This window comes from Furipterus horrens, unplaced genomic scaffold (genome assembly GCF_987537825.1).
Source record: "Furipterus horrens unplaced genomic scaffold, mFurHor1.1.pri manual_scaffold_10, whole genome shotgun sequence".
Classification (NCBI taxonomy): Eukaryota; Metazoa; Chordata; class Mammalia; order Chiroptera; family Furipteridae; genus Furipterus; species Furipterus horrens.
Window position 1 is genome coordinate 21765425 of NW_028327180.1, and position 22065 is coordinate 21787489.

At 36.3% G+C, this 22065-nt stretch overlaps 1 pseudogene; it reads left to right on the forward strand.

Annotated features, from left to right (window-relative positions):
* The first annotated feature begins 12242 nt into the window (after positions 1-12242).
* Positions 12243-12838, forward strand: LOC149999357 (protein FAM204A pseudogene; annotated as a pseudogene).
* Positions 12839-22065: the final 9227 nt, after the last annotated feature.

A 22065-nucleotide genomic window follows, 5' to 3' on the forward strand; every position in this document is an offset into this window, starting at 1 on the left:
ATTTAATTTTGCAAATTATAAGATTGAAGTAATATATTTTCTTCATTTAGGATAATCTATCATGTCTGTTTGAATCCTTTCAGATTTTTTTTCTTCATTGTTTTCAAGTTTTATCTAGATTCTATTATAATGCCTTCTTGTTTTGTTTTAATCTTTTCCATTATACAGTGGCCTTGATCAATTGAGGACTAGGCCTTCCCTTTCCCCCCTGCTTCTGGCTTTGGAAAATTCTCAGGCATTATCCCTTCAAAATAGGTTAATTTACATTCTCACTTACATGATCTTTTCCGAAGTTACTAAGAGAGAGATTTGGGAAACTTCCGAATCTGTATTCACTATTTTCTTTTTTAGTCATTTATTTTTTATTAAAAACAATTATATATTTTTTATTTTTAATAATTTTTATTACTTAGATTTTTATTGTATTACCTTCTATGCTTATTTTATGTAAGTATTTTCTTCCTTTTTCTGATGGTATGAACTTATTTAATAAGTTAATTTTTTGTTGTTACTAGAAAAATGTTAATTTTTTTTAATATGCTTTATTGATTATGCTGTTACAGTTGTCCAAGTTTCTTTTCCCTTTGTTCCCGTCTACCCAGTGACCCCCTTCCCTCCAGTTGTCCCCCCACTTAGTCCATGCCAATTGGTTGTGCATATAGTTCTTCTCAACATCTTCCTGTCTATTCTACTCCCTCATACTATGCTTCTTAATTCCTGTATCAACTCCCTTCCTTCCCCCTTTCCCCCTCCCTGCTGACCTCCCCCCCAAATGTTCCCCATACATATAATTCTTTTCCTACTCTCGTTGCCTGCTTAGTTTGCCTTTGTTTCAGTTCCCTAGCTTCTGTTCTTGGTTGTTGTGATACAGTTTTTATTTTAATGTTCATAGTTTTGATCCTCTTTCTCCTAAACAAGTCCCTTTAACATTTCATATAACAGTGGTTTGGATCTGATGAACTTCTTCAGTTTTACTTTGTCCTGTCCTTCTATTCTGAATGACAGCTTCGCTGGATAGAGTAATCGTGGTTGTAGGTTTTTGTTTTCATTACTTTGAATATTTCTTGCCAGTCCCTTCTTGCCTGCAGAGTTTCTTTTGAGAAATCAGCTATAGTCTTATTGGGACCCCTTTGTATGTAATTTTCTTCTTCTCTCTTGCTACTTTTAAGAGTCTCTCTTTATCCTTAATTTTTGACATTTTGATTATAATGTTTCTTGGTGTGGTTCTCCCTGGGTCCAGTTTTATTGGAACTCTCTGCTTTCTGGACCTGTAAGTCTATTTCCTTCCCCAAGTTAGGGAAGTTCTGCTTCATTATTTTTTCACATAATTTTTCAATTTCTAGTTCTTCTTCTTCACCTTCTGGCAACCTTTGATTCAGATGTTGGCCCGCTTATAGCTGTCTCATAGGTTTCTGAGCCTCTCCTTATTTTCCTCACTTCTCGTTTCCTCTTTCTGCACTAGTTGACTGTTTGTTCCTTCCCTATGTTCCGATTTGTTGATTTGATCCCTGGTTTTCTTTCCCTCACCACTAGTTTCGTACGTGTTTTTGTTCATTTCAGCAGGACTAGCCTTCACTCCTTCCCCATCTTGTTTAAGATCTGCTGTTATGTCTGTAAGCATTTTTATAACCAAAGCTCTGAACTGTGCCTCAGAAAGATTTTTTATCTGCTGCTTCGTTAGATTAGACATTTGCTCTCTGTTTAGCTGCATCACCGGGATCTCTATCATGGTCTGTGCCATCCTGACAGTTTTGTGTTTACCTTTGCTTTCTGGGCAGGGCTGTTACACCTCCTACGGTATAGGGGACAGAGCCCCATGTACTCGTCACAATCGGGCGACCCTTCTCACCACACTGTGGCATTTTCTGTGGCGGTGGGGGTTCAAGATGGCCTCCTGCCATTTACTCTCCACTGAGAGACTGGTGACATCCTTTTCTGTCCCCACCCCCTCCGGGCCTCACAGCCTAAGGCAATGGGGGTCTGCCTTCCATGGCATTGGAATCGCAAGCTGACAGGTCTCGCCTGCACCTAGGGGTGCTCCCCAGGCTCTTCTAGTCTTCCCTTAAATACAGGTGTCTGTGCTTACTGCCATCCTACTGCCATCACCATTGCTGCTGCCACCAGCATAGCTTGACCTCTCTGCCCCAGCTCCGCCCCTCCTATCCGTCCGGACGAGTACCACTTCTTTATAACTTCATATGTTGGACTTCATTTATTTTCTGGAACTTCTGGTTATTTCTGGTTTTGCAGTAGTTTTATTCCTTCTTAGTTGTGCATGGAGATGGAGCATGTCAGTCTAGGCCTCCATCTTGGTCAGAAGTCTCCTGTGTGTTAATAAGTTAATATTTATTGGTTTATTAATTCTATTGTGTTACATCTAAGTCTTATGATGTGTAAAATTTGTTGATTCTTTTTGATAGTGTTGGTCTTTCTCAGGTGATTGACCTCCCAAATGGCATGGCTTTGGGCCATGACCACACAACCAGGGCTGTTTCTCAGTACAGATGCAGGTGCTAAGCATGAGCACAGCATTGGGGAGTGAGGTACTCTCAAGAAGAGATTTTACCTGGAGGAAGCTTCCCAATGCTTCCTGAACTTTATTGCTGGGGCCTTATCTGTTTTCTTTCCCTGTGATTACCTCTAGTGATTTTCTTTTCCTTTTCTTTATTTTGAGGATGTATACACTTATTAATTAAAAAAAACACAACTAGTATCATTCCAAAACTAGTATCAGGTGGGGAAGAATGTAGCATGTGGTTAGTTTTTTATAAGCTGAAGATTTCGTTACATATATGGTAACATTGGCCTAATGTATAATGAGTTATGTAGTGAATGCTCTTTTATTGTATTGCTTAAGTTATTATTCAAGCTAATAATCTCTTTTAGGACTTTTTAAAAAATATCCATATATAGGCAGGTTTAAAAAAGGTTTAAATCCACTTGAGGTTTAGTAATCCTATTATCTCTAGAATAACTTGAGTGTTTTTCTTCCCAACCAATGATTTTGTGATGGTTTGTCCAAGATATATTGTTGATTATTAAACAATAAAATTAATTAAAAATATTTATTAGTGCTTTGTGCCTTTCTGGATAAAATTATTTAATTACTTTTTACATTTCTTCTTTGACTAAAAATTGAGCTATCGATTTGTAATTTTCTCAGTTTTGAAATCTATCCTTTTAATTTACAGATTGATTTCCATTCTGTTAAAATTTTATCTATTAGCTTGCAGCTACGATGTGTTGCGTTACTGTCTGTGTAGAGATGTCTACTGGATGAGTTAGAAAGGAAATTCAGAAGTGTTTTCATTTGAGCCAAGTCCTGTGAATTATAAAGGAGGCAGCAATAAAAAATTTCGTTCTATCAATACTACATGAAGTAATTTACCATTGTCCTGACACATACTGTAAAAAAACAGCAACACATAACTGTTTACCCAATTGATAAAACAACAGTTTAAAAATCAAAAGGGATAATTGTTTTCTTGTGAATTTCCCTTCTGGCCTGAGGCTAAAATTTGGCATCTGTGGGCCTTTGCAGGATTTGATTAGGAGAAGGGCCAAGAAAGAAAAGCTGCCAGGCCAAACACTGTATTACATTACACATAAGCATCCTCAAATGGTCTGTTTCGTAGCTGTATCTTTTCTCTATTGATTATCACATGAAATAGAAGTAAAACATTGTAAGTTTGAGTTGGGTAAATATAATTATATGTTCTATGTTTGAGATGATAATATACCATAAAACTATGGAAAGAATGGCATTCTATGCATTAGGCAAAGAGCAAATTCAAATAGATTTTGCTAGGGAAATACCTTTTACTAATGAATAACTTAGAGAAAAGAAGAACATAAGTCTTCTATTAAATATTTTACTTTATATAATGACTAGCACATTGTTGACTGCATTAACTTACTATGCTATTAATAAGTGTTCATGGTAATATATTTCTTGATCTTGGTTGTGTCTATTAAATGTTAGTAAAAAATGACATCATTCAAGTCTTTTCAATGGTCCCTTCCCAAATTAAACAAACAAACAGAAACAGGTAGAGAATACTGAATTAGCTCAATTAGCACACATTCAGATTCTGCTGGTTGATGGGTTTGAAGGCCTTGGTTGATTCTTCGTCTTCATTTCCCCTTTACATTACATTTCCTTCATTATTTTTTCTAGTCAGTGTTGTTAAAATGGTTTATCATCCTATTTCTATAGATTCTAGTAATTTTTAATAATTTAAATTGCTTTAGTTATAACAAATGATGCTATTATTAATTAGAAAAAAGCTCCAATTTATCATGCTTTATAAGATTTATGATTTATAATTGAACTATTTATTTGTCAACCTGGGATGAGAAGTAAGTTCTCTAAATATAATTAAAATAAATAACATTTGTTAATATAATGTATGTGGTGTTGGTTTTATTAATTAAGAAATCTTGAAGTGGAAAATTGAATTATCATTTTTTCTCAAGATTAACTCCCCAGTTTACACAATGAGCTCAAAAATAATACTGAAGCTATTTTCCCTGTGCAGTTTCAGTGTTTATATTTTATATTTTTTATTTTCAGAACATCTTCTCTCTTGGCTTTGTGAGAGAAAAATTCTGAAATCTGATAACAAATGAAGATCTGTAAGATAAAATGGTTCATTTGAATATCTACTCAAAGTTGAATTCTTTGACCATCTTTCTTCCCTTATTGTTTTAATGCTGTGTTCTTTCCATTAATATTCTGTAACTTAATGACTTATTATGCAGGTGACTTACCCAATATTTGTCTTGGATCTGCTGCTCTCTGGAGCTCCAAACTTACTACTCAGTACAATCACCTGCATTTTGCATCCTTCCTTCCAACTCTGTATGAGACTGATTGTCTTTCCTCAATTTGTCACTCACTAATGCTGTAACCTTAGGCAAATCACCTTAGTGCCCCAGTTTCACTATTGGGAGGTTAAATGAGATAATATGGGCAATATGCTGAGAATTGTGTCTGAGGGTATTCAGTTATTGCTCTTCTGGCCTACTTTTCTCTCTCTGACCTTCTGTCTTCCAGTTTTCCATTTTTGTTAGGAGAATCTCCATCCAGACCTCAAATCATGTTCAGTTTGCTCTTTCCTTGCCACCCATATCAATACCATTAACTCCTATCAATTGTTTTTCCTTTGATTCCAAGTGACTATACTCTAGGTCAGGATCTAGTTGCCTAGCCCCGTTTATAGAAGGCTTTTACTGTTCTTCCTGATATCTGGCTCTTCATACATTTAGTTCTTCATGCATTGCTTGGAAAAGCTTTCCGAAATACAGTTCTGTTAGTTATTCCCCTACTAATAACTTTTCAATGGCTTTCCCAATACCTACAAAATAAAGTCCAACTTACATTGTTTTAAATTCAGGACCCTCAATGATGAGGTGATTAGTCATTATGCTCTTTATCTTTTCTGTTGTTTGCAAACCTTCTCTCCTGTTGCATTAAGCTGCTCAATTGCATATACATACCACATGTTTTCCTTCCTCAGAGTCCTTGTTGATGCTCTTTCCTGCCTCAGTGGCTCAGAATACTTTTCTCCTCATGCCCATGTGACAAAAATCAAACTCATATTTTAAAGGTACAGCTCAGGGATTTCTCCTTCTCAGTAACTTCCAATAATCTAGTCCTTTCTCAATTTAAATTCCCACTTCATTGGAATGTTTCACTACTTTCTGCCTCTTTGTCCATATGTCTTTAAGTTTTTTAATGGCAGAATTCATATCTTCATTTTGTATTCACTTAGGGATGGAAATAAAACTTTTCATATGGTACTTCATAATTATTTGTTGAATAAATATATGGATATGTTTTGAATTAGTTACTGCTCATGTGATTCCTAAAAGGATTTAAGAAAATTTATGAGGATGAAATTAATGAATACAGCAATCCTTGCTATAGATTTTCTGTAATGTGAGAATAGTCTCAGCATTTCCCACTTACGGCTTATAAAGTACATTGAGACTCTGAGTGAATTTATCTTTACTGTGGTTTTGAATTTATATTCAAAAGTACTGAGATAGTTGCATCTTAAAAACTTAGATGCAAGTCAGAGATGTTAGAAGCATTTCTTTTTCCTTTGCAAGATATTAAAAAAAATAAGATACTTACTAAGCAACCTAGAGAAAAGTGGTGTTTCTCATTCAGTAAAACACTTCAAAGGAGAGGAAGTATTTTAATTGTTTCTAAATACATAAACAATATTTCTTTCTGAATATCTTATGGAACTGGGGTTTTCCCAATTTTTGTGCTATGCCTATTCAATGTTCTTTTAACAGTGCTTTAAATTCTTAACAACTTTACTGAAAGATTCTTTATATTTTCAACTAAAATAGGTCATGTGATTTTTTTAATGTGTTTTATTGATTATAATATTACATTTGTGCCAATTTCCCTTCCCTCTGCTCCCCTCCACCCGGTGGCCCCCCTCCCTCCAGTTGTCCCCCCCTTTTAGATCATGTCCATTAGTTGTGCATACAGATCTTCTCAACCTCTCTCTGTCTATTCCATTCCCTCCTACCATGATCCTTAATGCCTATATCATCTCCCTCCCTCTCCCCATTCCCCCTCCCTGTTGACCTCCCCCCAATATGTTCCCCATATCTATAGTTCTTTTTCCAGTCTCGTTGCCTGTTTAGTTTGCCTTTGTTTCAATTCCCTAGCTTCTGTTGTTTCTTGTGATGCAGTTTTCATTTTAGATTTCATTGTCTTGATCCTCCTTTTTCTAAACCAGTCCCTTTAACATCTCATATAACAGTGGTTTGGATCTAATGAACTCTTTCAGTTTTATTTTGTCCTGGAAACACTTTCTCTGTCCTTCTATTCTGAATGACAATTTCGCTGGATAAAGTATTCGTGGTTGTAGGTTTTGGATTTTCATTACTTTGAATATTTCTTGCCAGTCCCTTCTTGCCTGCAGGGTCTCCCTTGAGAAGTCAGCTGATAGTCTAATTGGGACCCCTTTGTACATAATTCTTTTCTTCTCTCTTGCTGCTTTTAAGATTCTCTCTTTATCTTTAATTTTTGACATTTTGATTATAATGTGTCTTGGAGTGGTTCTCCCTGGGTCCAGTTTTTTTGGAACTCTCTGTGCTTCCTGGACCTGTAAGTCCACTTCCTTCCCCAAGTCTGGGAAGTTCTCCTTTATTATATTTTCACTCAATTTTTCAAGTTCCAGTTCATCTTCCTCGCTCTCTGGCAAACCAATGATTCTTATGTTGGGCCTTTTATAGCTGTCCCAGAGGTTTCTGATCCTCTCATTGTTGCTTCCCATTTCCTCTCGCTGCATTGGTTGACTGCTTGTTCCTTCTCCATATTCCAGTTTGTTGAAATGAACTCTGGATTTTATTTCCTCACCATCTGTCTCGTATGTGGTTTTGTTCCTTTCGTTATGAGTGTTTTTCGCTTCTTTCTCATCTTTTTCCAAATCTTTTGTGAATTCTGTAAGCCACCTGATAACAATGGCCCAGAACTGAGCCTCTGACAGGTTTCTTATCTGTTCATCTGTCAGGTTCTCTATCTGTTGTCTGGTGAGCTGTGCCACCGGGATTTCTATAGTTGTCTGCCACATTTTGACAGATGCGTTTTGTTTTCTTGGGCCGGCTGTAGGGGGCAGTGCCTGTGTATGCGTCACAATCCAGCGACCGGCGCCTGTCTGAGACCTATTTCGCAGCCCTGTGGCGCTTTCTTTGGGGGCGGGGGTCCAAGATGGATTCACACAGTTATTCAGCTAGGAGACCGGGATCCGTCCTCCCGCCCCCCTGGGCCTCACTGTTCAAGGCGATGTGGTGGCTGCTTTCTCCAGCGTCGGGGTCGCAAGCTGCTGGGGGTTCGACTGCAGCCGGGGTTGTTCTCCCCGCCGCTGTCCCAGGTGCGACCGCAAACAGCGCCGCCCCCTTTCGCTCCCCTTACCTGCCCAAAGAGCGCCGCTGGTTTATAAGGTCATATGTTGGGCTTCCGTGTAGTTTTATTTTCTGGAATTTCTAGTTATCCTTTGTTTTGAAGTAGTTGTATTCCTCTCTAGTTGTAGAGGGAGACCTAGCGCGTCCGTCTAAGCCTCCATCTTGGCCGCAAGTCCCCGGTCATGTGATTTTTTTAAAGAGGCAACAAAGTATTCAGAACAAACTGTTTTTAAGATGTTTTAATGAAATACGGGAAAGGTTATAATAGCCAATGTACTTAGCATTCCTTTAAAAAATATTTATTTATTTATAGAGAGAAGGGAAGCAAGGGAGCAAGAGATGGAGCGGAACATTGATGTGTGAGAGCTACAGTGATCAGTTGCCTCTCACATGCCCCCAACTGGGGACCTGGCCCACAACCCAGCTGTCTGCCCTGATTGGCAATCAAACTGGTGACCCTTTGGGTCTCAGGCCAGTGCTCAATCCATTGAGCCACACCAGCCAGCGCAGCATTTCTTGTCTAACGGATGAACTTAAGAATTTTTGAGAGTGTTTCTTAAGACATAGTTTTCAGTGATTCAGGTAGTCAAAAGATACTTTGAAAGAAACGTCTCTGTCAATCCTCCAATACAGTCTATAATTTAAGCTTCTAATTAGGAGCTTTACCACACAAACTTTGCATTAGGATTTTGGCATAACATAAATATTGCACATTCTTTGTTTTTCATTTTCCAAGATGTACAGTTAGCCATTTTATTTTGTGTGTGTGGAATTTTTAAAAGTAACCGATAGTTTCTCTTTAATTTACTTTAAAATAACTATTGAATGTCCTAATTTTCATTACTGCTTGGGTTTGTCATTAAGTACCACTGGCTCTGTCTGTGTGGGCTTTATATCTGCAGATTCAACCAATCACAGGCAAAAAAAAATTTACTTTTTAAAGTTATTTGTTGCTGACAGGTTAGGCCTATGATAGTTACATCTGTACAGAACATGTACAAACTTTTCTTGTCATTATTCCTGAAATAATATAGTTTAACACCTGTTTACATAATATTGCAGTCTTGTTAAGAAGAAATAAATGTAAAGGAATCAGTGACAATTCCTTTAAAAAGAGACATCCCCACTAATACATTTGACAAATGTTTTTCTGAACTTACATGGCCAGTGGTAAACATTGGACAATTCATCATCTCCAGGAAACAATGCAGAATACATGACTGAATTTCTTAAAAATCATTATTCATTTATTCTTGTTCTGTTTATTTTCCTCTAGGCATACAGCAGAATTATTTTCCATATGGGAGTTTAGGTTGAGTTTCAGAAGCTGCTTGAGAATTTGTTTGAGCCTTTGATAACATGCAGCAAAACTGTGAGAGGCGCAAAAATTATTTTCTGAGAGAGCATTGTAGTCACTTTTATACTAGGAATCACTGTCACCATCGTTACTATAATCATCATGCAGCCATTACTGTGCAGGCATTAAAAAGCTTTAATGATGGAACATTTGCTCTCACAGTGTACCTAAGGATTAGTGCATATATTTTCATTCTTTTATTAAATGCATTTGCTGAAATTCCAAGATGATAAGACTTACTGAAGTTCACACACAAAGAAATTAGTAATAGAGAAAGAACTCATGGAATTACATTACTAGGTCAAGTATATTAGTCACTAAATAACCTTATTCTTCCACCAGTGTATAATGGAAAGATTGTGTTCCACAATTTGCTATACAGGTAGTATTGAAGCCATAGTATTATAGGTCAATTGTTCATTTCCTCTAGGTCCTGATCTTTGTGTAGCTGTAAGCAAATCACTTTAATCTCTTGATCTTGAAGAGTAATGATATCGTTTACCAATGACATCCTGTGTTTACCAAGTGTGGAATATTATGCGGTGATATGGGTAGATTGTATTTTCCCGTATGGCCTCAACAACATCTTGCATTGCAAGCGGTCTTGACCAATGTGACTGCCATTCCCCTATCAAGGGTGGAGGTCTAATTCTTCTCTCCCGAAATCTGGGCTGGTCTTAGTGTCTCACCTGGAACCAACAGCACGCTCCAAAACTGATGTTGCATGAATTCCCACACTAGGTCAGAAGAAGCCCTGAAGCATCTGCCTTGATCTCTTCTCAGATTCTCTTTCTGGGAACCCTGGCTCATCCTGAGATTCCCAAGTCAGCCTAAGAGGCGCCATGTAGCATTGAAAGTCCTGGCTGAACTCAGCTTTGAAGTCATCCCAGTTCTAATGTCACACTTAATGAGAGAAGAAGCCTCCAGTTCTTTGAGTCACCTTCATTCCTTCAAATTTTACCAGTGGAGTCCCCAAAAGTGTCAGACTAGATGCAAGCCATCTGTGCTGAACATTGTCGAAGGTCCTAACCTACAAAATATATAAGCAGAAGAAATGCTGCTGTTTCTGCTACTAAATTTGGGGAATTTCTTATGCAGCAATAGATCATTTGAACAGATGATATAAAACTCTTTGGACAAGATGAAATGTTATATGAGTAACATCTATCTCTTGATATCTCTGCTGGAGCAGAGAAGCTTTGATAATGCAAGTGTAAGACAGGTAACTGCATCACACCATTCATGTGTGTTGAGCGATTGCTATGCACCAGGCCTCCTATTCCAGACTGTCAGCAGCCTGACCAGTCAAACACCCTTGCCAGTGACATTAGCTGTCTCCTCGACAAATTCTACCTGCTCTAATCAATAAAACCGAGACTGTAAGCACTGATCTGTAAAGTACCTACAGAGGGTGGGCAGTGGTCTTTGATTTGGGACATGTCCATAGTGATTAAAGTTTCTTGTAGAAAGGTCAGAGGTTGGAGTTGATTCTGAGGGTGAGGCAAAGCATCCTGGTAAACAAAAACCTGGGTCAGGAAAGGGAAGTCCTGGCCCTTACCTGGAGAATGCCTTAGGGAGCTATCTATATCTAACTGTTTTTAAATATTTCTTCTCCAAGGAATTAATTCAAATAAGAGTAAAAGGATTAAAATAAACCTCTGAAAAGAAAATAGCAAGATACTGACAAATACATGTATAATCATTCCATTTTTGTAAAACGTGTGTGCGGGTGCATGCATAATATATACGTGCATAAGATCTATGAAAGAGAAGAAGTCATTTTTTAAGGGAATGCAGCACCTTGTTGAGAATGGGTAATTATCTCCATGGATCAAACTAGAACAGTGGAGAGGGCAGGTTAGAAAATGAGAATTAAATCTGTCTCTCTCTGTCTTCTTTTCACTTCCTCTATTTCTCTCTTCCATTCTCCCTCTTTTTCTGAATATGGTAGGACCAAATCATTACAGCATAGATCTCAACATAGATCTTGTGGATCAGTATCATTAAAAACTTGGTTTCCTAAAAGACATGCATGTTTCCCGTTTTATCAGACTTCCCTCTCTTATCACTGAAGATGCTCTCTGTCTGTCTTGTTTCAACCATTGCTTAGTCATTCAGCGCTGCAGAGGCTCCAGTACAATTCACTGAGGTGCAGCCTGACAACTCCTCACCTTTGCCTCTTTGGGAAAGGGCTTCTTTGTTGACTCCAAATGTGGGCTGCTTAGCACTCATGCAGGTAAAGCCCAGAAGTGTGAGGGGTTTCACAGTCCATCACAGGAGATTTTGACTAGTAGAAAAGAGAGGCAGTAGATAAAAATTTTCCCTTTTCTTGGCCCAAATGGAATGTCCTAAGGCGGAGCTTATGTGGCCACTCAGAATACAGTCTTATGAAATTGTAGTCATGTTTAGTCATGATCAGTTTGATAAAACATGATCACATCATCACTTCCTTTTGTTCTTTTTCACTTCCCTTGTCTGACACTCCTGTTGGCTGGGATTGCATTTCTTTATAAAGTAAGTAGTAGCATATGATTTATGCTTCAGGGTCTGCTGTCTGCTGAACCCTGTATAAGATACATAGAAAAGAGAAATTTCTTAATTTTTTAAAAGGCCTCTTAGCCAAACCTCACACATGTCTCATCTTGATGAACTGTTGTCAAAAAACTCATTAACATTGTGGACAAATAACAATCAAAGGCTTGAACTCAGGGCATTGATGTGTGCTTCGTGATCACTGGGCCGAAATAGAAAATGAAACCTTTTGTACAAAGACATACAAATACAAAGGGTAAAAATAAAAATTTCATTATAGTGGAAGCCATTTCTTGGCAGCGTATTGATGAGACGAACCTGAGACTGGCTAGGGAGCACTTATTTCTAAGGAATGAAGAGGCTGACAGAGGAAGAAGTGAATGGTTCCTATTAAAAATGAGAAGTGGGAGGGCAGGGTCTTCAAATGGCTGTGGGGCAGCTGGCTCCTGACCTAAATGAAAGTGATGTCGGGTTAAATTCTGAAGATGAAGCCACATGAGAGAACTCTAGATCTAATTTACAGGAAGAAACAAAGATCAGACCATTGCAAAAACAGATATCTTAGATTTCCCTACAGATGAATCAAACACTGAAGCAGAAACCAATGTAACTGCTCATAAGAGGATCCTTCTGCAATTCCCTTCAATATGTGGATTACATATCAAGGGCTACATAAGAAACATTCTGACCAAAAAAACCTCAAGATTCAGAAGGATAAGAAAGAAAATGCTCCAGAATAGGTAAAGTGAAGACTAAAGAAGAATCTAATAGTGAACAGTTCTAAGTGAGACCCAGTGGAAGAAGCTTACTCAGTATTTTGGAGTCAAGGTTGTGCCTTGAAAAGACCATAGTCCAGGCTGTGGAGTGGGATATTGGGAAGGCTGAGGAGCTCAGCCACCAGCTTGCTGTTGGAGAGCTTAGTATAAGAATTGCCAAAACAGTTGCCTGCCACAACTTTGTAAAAGCCAAAAAGGATGCTGCAGATTTACAGGCTGCTTAAAGAAAAGAATGAACTCATGAGGGTTTGACACAAAGAAGAGAAGGGTAACCAAAAGCAAGGCGGGATATATGTAGCTTGCCAGAGTTCTTCAACTCATTTGACTCTTTACTTGACTTTTTACTCGAGTTTTCAATTGCTCAATTTACTGAAAATATTTTCTTGCTTATGTCAGGAAATTAATAGAAGTAGAAAAAATAAGCATAGATTTGGGAGTTGATTATTGAATCTTTTCAGTCTTTTTTCTGAAGAGTTGATCCTGTTGAAGAGAGCAGAATGGAGCATACTGTGATTTGTATAAGAAATCTAAGCATGAATACAAGGAAAAAAATCATTTTATTTCTTTATTTTTATAGATCCACAGTATAAAATCAATTTTCTTTTCATCAATTTGGCATAGCATAGCCAATGAGCTCCTTGTACTTTCTTATTTGTAATCACTGTAACTGCATGTACTCTGGAATTGTGTTTTTAAGATTGGCATTTGTTTATGATGGATTAGTCCTAGGTGCATGGGAGTTTTAATTGCTATTATCTTTACAAAGGACTTTATCTTGATATTATAAAAGTAATTATTGGTTCTTTATTGAAGGTAGGAGAGCTCATACTTTACAATCATATAATAAAAGCAATTAACTAATTCTTGTGTACTTTCAGATAAAATATTACAATAAGAAAGGACAGAATGTAATATTTAGAGTGTGATTTAAATTCATCTCTGCCTGGAAAGGTCTTCCTAAATATCTCTCTTAGCCATGCCATTTTTAAAAATTGAGATGACTCTTAGAAGAGAAAATAGTATAATTGTTTTAGACAGTTTTAACTCAAGGGAGTTATAACTTTGAACCTTTTAAAAAAACGAGCAGTGGGATTGATGGGAGAAATCCAGGAGGGGTTGAATATCTGGTAACAGAATTCAGGTGATGGAGACAGGCAGAGCAAGATGAAGAGTAAAAAGTCTCATTGGAATTGGTCCTGGAAAATAGTCCAGACACCAGTGTTTATTGGGGAAAGTCATCTCTAAAAGGTAGCTCAAGTCCTTTCAAAGTAAAAGTAAGTATAATAATAAAACACATCCACATTACCCCACATGGTGGTACTTAATGGTCATGTCTAATGAATTGTTTACTAATATTCCAATGGAAAAATTCTGGAATTTATGAGCTAAAAGTGAGCTTCAGAACATCATTGAAGGAACGGGGACAAACCAACATGGCTAATCAGTGGCAGAAGTGGGGCAAGAATCCAGGACTCTTGGTTCTTATTCTGTATGTTCCTTGAGGTTGTACAGTCCTTGAAATGACCAGTTTGGTATTAGTTGTCCTATGTGTCCAGTGACTACCTTAAGTCTTAGCACCTAGAAAGTACCCGATGGGCGTTTATTGAAGTAAAGAATAGCACGCCATAAATGATAAAACAAAGGTGCTCCCTTGCTGTATTTAAACATATACTTGACAATGCAAGAAATGGAAGAAAGAGATTCTTTCTGTAAGATAATAGTGTTCAATTAAGAATGTTTTCTTGCTGTCAGAAAGATTTTCATCAGTTTGAAATCAACAGTAAGTTCGATGGAATTGCTGGGGAGGTCAAAGAGATGGAATAAATGAATGAAACACACACACATACACCTTTTAAAAAAGAGTTCTCTGAAGTTTCAAGTTTTCAAGAGCTGGTCTATTTTAGCATCAGTGCTTACTTCTGTTATCATAGGATTGTAACTGGAAACGTTGAAGAGCTCATGATTTAGATGGATTACCAAAGTCTCTAAGTACAAGGCATTTTCAGATTTTGTCAAAACACTTTCCTGTGCTCAAAGCATGTTTAAATTACTGGAAATGTACTTCTGTCTGACAAAGCCATCTATAATATGGCAGGAAGATCAAAGATGTCAGGGACGGCCTCACTCTAGTTAAACCACGTGATAAAGATCTTTAGAGATGCATCTTTTTCTACAAACAACTGAAGTTTTAAAAAAGTCTCAAATACTGAAGTCTCATAATAAAAAATTGGACTATTGGCAAATTTTGAAATAATGTTTTTTAACACTATGGTAAAAGGCCTCCAGTATCTGGCATACAAGCAGCTATTGATAAATAAGTAAAGTTATCCCTTAATCCAAATGAAGTGGACATTCCCAAGTTCTTACAGTAAAGCTAATGCACTTAGATCATGACGCAGCCACTTTGCCCTTCATTTAGAACTTATTCACTTTTATTGATATACAATTTAATAGAACCTCAAGATAAAAATTAAGGCAGATGACAGGAAAGCTTTATAAAAGAAATGGTTTGACACTAATGGAAAATCTCTCATTTAACTAGAAATACAGGCTGAGGCAAAAGTAGGTTTGCAGTTGTATGTGAAACAGTTTATTCTTGCATTATTATTTATTAATTTTGTATCATTTTCCATATGAACAACTGTAAACCTACTTTTGCCCCACTCTGTATACGTCACAAATTTGGCTAGAATTTGGCTAATTAAGGTTTTATTTCATTTGTTTATAATTACAAATTACTTCATTAAAGACATGGTTTCTTTTTTATAGAAACTCGGTAACTCTGTTTTCAGAATCAGTTGTAATATTGTACTTTAAAAATATCTTTCTTAACCATGTTTTTGTCCGTGTTAGAAACATCTAAACCTGTAGAGAATTTTTATTAGTTTACTTGAGCGAGCCAAACTGACAACAGTTGCCAGAAAGCAAAATCTCAATGGATTGAGAAAATGCTGTGGAAAATGGCAGTTCTGTAACTTATTTTATACCTTATTAGAATCAAAGGAAGAGATAGAATGGGAGGTTACGTGAAATTCTTTGGTGGCAGCTTCAGGAGGCAGGAGAGAGCAAAGTGGGTGCAGTGGATGACCCCTGAGGGGTGGGGGAAGGAGACAGCTGTGCAAGGATGTGCTATTGTAGATCCAGGGAGACAATAGACAGGCTCAGTAAGGTAAAGATTGACCTTTGTCACAGAGGGTAATGCTGTGGGACATGACTACCTGCCATGACCTGCTTTTAGTTAGGAAGTTTTCATTTCAGACCATCCTACGTGGTTACTCAGGTCTCTGAGTTTGTAAGGCCACCCTGCAGGCCTCCCCTGAGCTTGGCAGGTTTAATATGTGGCCCTTTTCTTCCACATTTTTTTTTTAAAAACCATGAAATGGGTAAATAGAATTTTTAAAACTTCCTTTTTAGATGTTATTTAATTTCATGTCTACATTCTGAGGAAGAATTAGAGGTATAAGTAAATACAAATTTACTATGTTAGTGCTTAAAATGTCATGTTGTTCAAGGTTGTCATATTCTCTTATGGAGGACTGAGTTCTTTAAAATATTTGAATATCCCTGGTGTTAAAAATACGTGCTGATAGTGGGGAAGAAGAAGAAAAGTCAGTTATAGAGAGAAACTCAGCAACACAGCAATGTAAAACAAGCAAGAAAGGCACGATTCATGGAGTGATCAAAAAGAATTAAAGAGCGGCGGTAAGTGCTTCATGTTCAAGTGAGAGCTAAGCCGAAGCCATCAGATGTGGAGGGAAGGAGGTTTTGGGGGAAGTGAAGAATGTAACTTTCATTGGATTTTGGATGCAACAGCCAGATTTTTAAGGAATTAAGGGCTAATAAGGAGATGAACTCATCAGGGATGTGATTTACTCAAAGATTTGTAAATAAAACAGAAAGAAAATTAGTAATTGTTAAATAACATGACATGGTCTAGGAAAAAGTTGTCCAAGACGGTAGAGTGTTGAGTCTATTTGGAAAAGGTGATTGGATGTGTAAATCTGAAGAACCGAACGAGAGATAGAAAGGCAGAAAGTTATATAATGCTGAAAGCCAAGGTGAAGTTTTACTGGCATGGGGCTAACAGAGATGAACAATGACCAGTGAAGTGGAGGCAATCCCAAATAGGAGAATCCATTGTCAGGACTACATGAAATTAACCCAGTTTGCAGGAGTCAGAGAAAGATTACTGTCTTTAAATTTCAAAGTAATCATTTAAAATGTCTTCTAGCTCAGTTCTCATTATTCACAAATTCTGTGTTTATGAATTTACCTACTCACGAACATCGATTGGTAACCCCAGAGCAATACTCAGCACTTCCACTGTTGTCCACACGCACAAGGGAACAAAGTATTTGAATCACTGATGCACATGCTCCCAGTTGGTGTCAAACAAGGGGACACTGCATTCTTGTTTCAGTCCCACACTGTGAACAAGTCTCCTTTTTTGCAGTCTAGTGTCATATTTTTACTTTTTTTTTTTTTTTGCCTTTTGTTGGTGTTTCACTGTTTAAAATGGACCTGAGAATAGTGCTGAAGTGCTGTCTAGCATTTCCAAGTGCAAGAAAGCTATAGAGAAAATTTGTGTGTTAGATAAGTGTCATTCAGGCATGAATTATAGTGCTGTTAACTGTGAGTTCAATGTTAAAGGATATATATTCGGTAAGGTGTCTTTCAACAGAAACAGACATAAAGCAAAGTTATTTATTGACCAGAAACTCACAGGGATCTAATCCAGTATTTCCTCTAGAAACAATGGTTCAATAATTGCAAATTCATTGTTCACAGTGACTGTTTAGAATATAACTATTGTGAATGACAATAACTGACTGTATTTTTAAATAATCCATATTTAAATTTATTAAAATTGAATATTGATAGTTCTTTAAAATATTTTTTAGTTCTGTGTTTTATTCTGCCATAATATATATTTTTGATAGGGGCATGGTAATTAATAAAACATTTTTATAAGTTTCTACCCTGAAGCAAAGAAAATCTATTTATTGTCTTTCCATAAAAACCCAAAATGACAATTTAGAAGAAGTTTGGTAATAATTTCAGTTGTTATGGATCTTTCAGATAATGAGCCATTAAAACTGGCTTGTGTGTTAAAATGAGTCTTAATATCTTAACAAGCACTTTAAATGTCTTTATCACCTTACATGTCATAAATAATGTAATATTGGTATGTATCTTTTCTCTACCTGAGTGTTATTTCTAGTAAAAATTCATTTATAACATTTGATCAATATGGACGATTCCTGAATGTTTCCTAAACCTTCTGTTTTATTGGTTCAACTGTCTGTTTTTCCTATAAACATCTGAGATAATGCTGCTGTTTATATCATCAGCTAGAAAACCCAATAGAGAAGGAAAAATATTTCAGGAAAGTGAGATTTAGAGTAGTTTTTGTAGGCATATGGAATACAAATGATTGAGAACAACCGTCTTCTATCTATGCCTCTGGTGCCCTCCAACCAGAGATCACATAATCACACAGTGAAAATAATTCTTGTTTGAATTATAGGACTCAACACATGACAGCATGCTTAATATTTAATACAGACCCTTCTGAGAATTTAACAGATAAGCACAGACTATTCATCAGTTTAATGGGCACTTAATAAACCATATAAGGTTCAGTGGAATATTTCTGTGATAAAAAGAGAGAACTGATGGAAGAAAGAAGAGATCAGATGAAGACTGCAAACTCATTAGAGGCCTGAGCCAGAACCATGTAGCTAAGCCACTCCCAAACTCCAGACCCTCAGAAAGCATGTGAGACCATTAATGCATGTTGTTTTAAGCAAAATAATAAATAATACATATTATTATTACTTTGGATCAAGCATTTACATGTATCTTAGCTTGTATTGCTCAGTGCAATTTATAAGAAGGCATAATTGAAACAAGCTGAAATTCCAGAATTCTCAGAACATTAGGAAGATGCTTAGCCCTGAGGGCATTGCTACCTAGATATCAGGGGACAATAAATACATAAAAATAGAATACAGACAACTGACTAGAAGAAATAGAGTACTTGCTATGTTGCATCCCCTAATGTAAAAAGCCAGGATGTGAAGTGGAGGGAGGAGGCAAAAAGAAAAAATGTATTTTCTTTAGGCCAAATTTTGTGTATCACTGGGTTTCTTCACTAATAGTTTCCTATAAACTTGATGGAAAAAGAAGACCAGTAAAGAAATTAAACTAGAACTTAGGACATAAAGTACAACTTAAACTTTATGAGGAGTTCCTGGATCTCAGCACTTATCATAGTAATGGGAAAATATTAGGACTAAATTTTAGGTTAGGTTCACATTTTTTTCTGAAATATATTTACTTCTATAGTGGATCTAACACAAACTCATATGAAGTAGAATGAGATATTCTAAAGCCTGAGTTGATGCTTTTGTATATCTTTTGTCCTGTAGCATGATCTAAGATTTGGAATTTGAGATACAGGGAAATAGAGACTATTTCCAGGGTCCTTGTATATGGAGAAGACAGGAAGTGAGCTAGATATAACCAAGAATATTTTCTTGGAAAGTTTACAATGTACATACAAGGAAAGAGTGTTTTGGGGGCTAGAAAGCTTAAAATGAGAGGAAAAGTTTTAGAGAATGTTCTTATTTAAGGAATATGAGGAGAAGGGTGTGAAGGATGGCAAATCAGAGGTAAATTGTAGCAGGAAAAACAGAAGATAGAGTTTTACATAAGTATGGATACCTCAGTGTGACTTGAGCTAAAGTAAAACTTATTTTGGTATGAGACCATGTTTTTTTCTCTCCATCACGTCCCAGTAAAGACTGTTAGAATCTGTTTAACTCAGTAACACTGCCGAGTGGATATTTATTTGCTGAGGTAAAAACAGACTCTGGTGAGGGTAGTTCAAATGGAAAATTTTCCCCTTTTATCTGATACTGAAAATCTTTTTAAAAATTCTATCTCTGTCTTTGCTTTAAGATCTAATGGTGCTTCAAAAATCACATCATTTTCATGGTATATTTCTTGGCTTTAAGAGATTAAGGAGAATTAGTTCTAATACCAGGGCATAACTTGAAAAAGCTTATTGCAAGTAAATCCATTATAAAATTTCATCATCTTTATCTTTGACTGTTTCCCTTAGAAGAGCATTAAAATACAGCAGTCCCCCCTTATCTGCGGGGGATACGTTCCAAGACCCCCAGTTGATGCCTGAAACTGCAGATAGTATTAAGCCCTATAAATACTGTAATTTTTCCCATACATACACACATACCTCTGATAAAGAGTAATTTATAAATTAGAGTAGATATTAAAACAATGATAATAATAAAATAGAACAGTTATAAAAATACACTGTAATGAAAGTTAGGTGAATATGCTCTCTCTCTCTCTCTCTCTCTCTCTCTCTTCTCAACATACTGTGCATTTTCAGGCAGGGCTGTAACTGAAACCATGGAAAGGAAAACCGTGGATAAGAGAGGACTATTTGTAATACACTTTGTCAAGGAAAAAAGGAAAAGTAGGCTGAAACCTGGCTTGGTCATTGATTATAACTATCATAGATGTGTCAATAAATAATTTCACCAGCTAAAAGCAAGGTAATAAAGGTTTTACTGTTGTTGTATGCTCATCTCTTGTACATTTTATTTTAAAGTTTCTGACAACATAAGTTATAGAAAAGATACGTACATGTTGTATTATATCCTTGTAGGCTTGCCCTGTAAGTAGCTCTTGTATAGTTTATTCAGCGTATGATAAAGGTTTTATAAAGCTATCAAATGAAATGTTTTTCTATTGTTTATTTGGATGTTAATCTAACTTGTCAAACCATTTTACATCATTCAGAAGGTAATTTTTATTCTTCATAGTAATTTCAGATGGGAGACAACTCCAGGGTGAGTTTCCCAGAAATCATTGAACTATCACTAATAGAATTCAATTGATGGAAACATTTCAGAAATAAACATTTATGGTAGATAAGCATACATTCTCATATAAAAATATTTCAGAAATAATTTGCCATCTGATTTGAAATTCAATTTATAATATTCATGTGGCAACTAAATCATAAGAAAAACTTAGTCCCAGCAATAATATGTAATAATTATGAGGAATTTGAAGTGTTTTATAACACTGGTCATAAGTGTAGTATAATAACTTTACATTACCCTTCAAAAACTAGCAGTCATTTCTGTTAAGCATTCAAGTAAAGATAATGATTAGAGCCAAAGATGATGAATGAAAATGTGTTGCTTGATTGAAATTAGCTTTTACTAAAATTAGTACTGACTTTGTTCTTTGTGAACTAATCAAGCTCATCACAGAAGTGGTTGTCTTTTTTCCTTTAGAACAGATTCCATGTAAATGAAATAATGTGATGACTGAATCCTAAAATTTCCCACTGGTCAGTCATCCTGTTATGCATTTTATGATAATGTTACATGAGTTAACTCAAGACCTTTTCTGATAATATGACTAGGGGGTCATGCAGTCATTTTCATTGTAATTATAGAATTAAATCATATAAGTTCTTCATAATCAGTCATAAGAGCCTGAACGTAGAGTTGGTTATAGATGTAAGAACTTATTCTCCTGTCAAAATGTATTATTCTCACGTACCTTTGTGAGTCTTACCTATAATATGAGTGTCCAGGAAAAAAGTACAAAAGAAGAGAATATAATCTATTGATAATTTCATCTTGAGTGTTAGTATAACTTGGGTTGAGAGCTGGGAGCAACAGACAGGTCATGTGGCCTAAAGCCATGAATTTCAATCCTCAGCTATTAGTCCTATCCTGCATATCAAAATGCCTACACACATTCATAACTTTTTATTTCTGTTCTCCTTCTTAGGATGTGTGTGTCAAACACTTCAGAGTGTCCTCTTCACACATCTCTGCTAAACTTAAAAGTGACATCTCTACTGTTCCAAAGTTTGAAGGATTTACATATTTGTTCTATTTTGATCCATGCTGCAGAAGTATGTCCAAGGGTAAAGGGAGATCCTAACCTACCGAGAATCTAAAATTGGGGTGTCTAAATTTGGGCATGCTTTAAAAAATAAATTTACCACTTCCTCAGCATTGAAATTATGAAAAGAAGGAGCCATATTGTGATGTGCCAGGAATTCTATGGGAGAGATTTCTGTGGACACTGGATTGGGAGATCTGCATTTTTATTCTACCTAAAAACTTTTTCTCCTTCTTCTTTTAAACATCTCTTTTATGTTTTTTTCCTCTGTCAAAGCAACATAGAATTGTGGTAGAGAGAGTTTGGACAGAATTTGACAAGGTGAAGAAGATACATCACTTATTTTTATTCCTTACTTTAAGTCCCAGACCCTTATGACCATCCACATCTTGTTCACTAAGCTAGGACACTATTAGTTGAAAGGAGAAAGTAGGATTCCTTAAGCATTTGTGTTCTATTTTAATACATGTATTGTTCCCATATTTCTAGGTAGCAATGCTTTCAGGGGTAGGATTT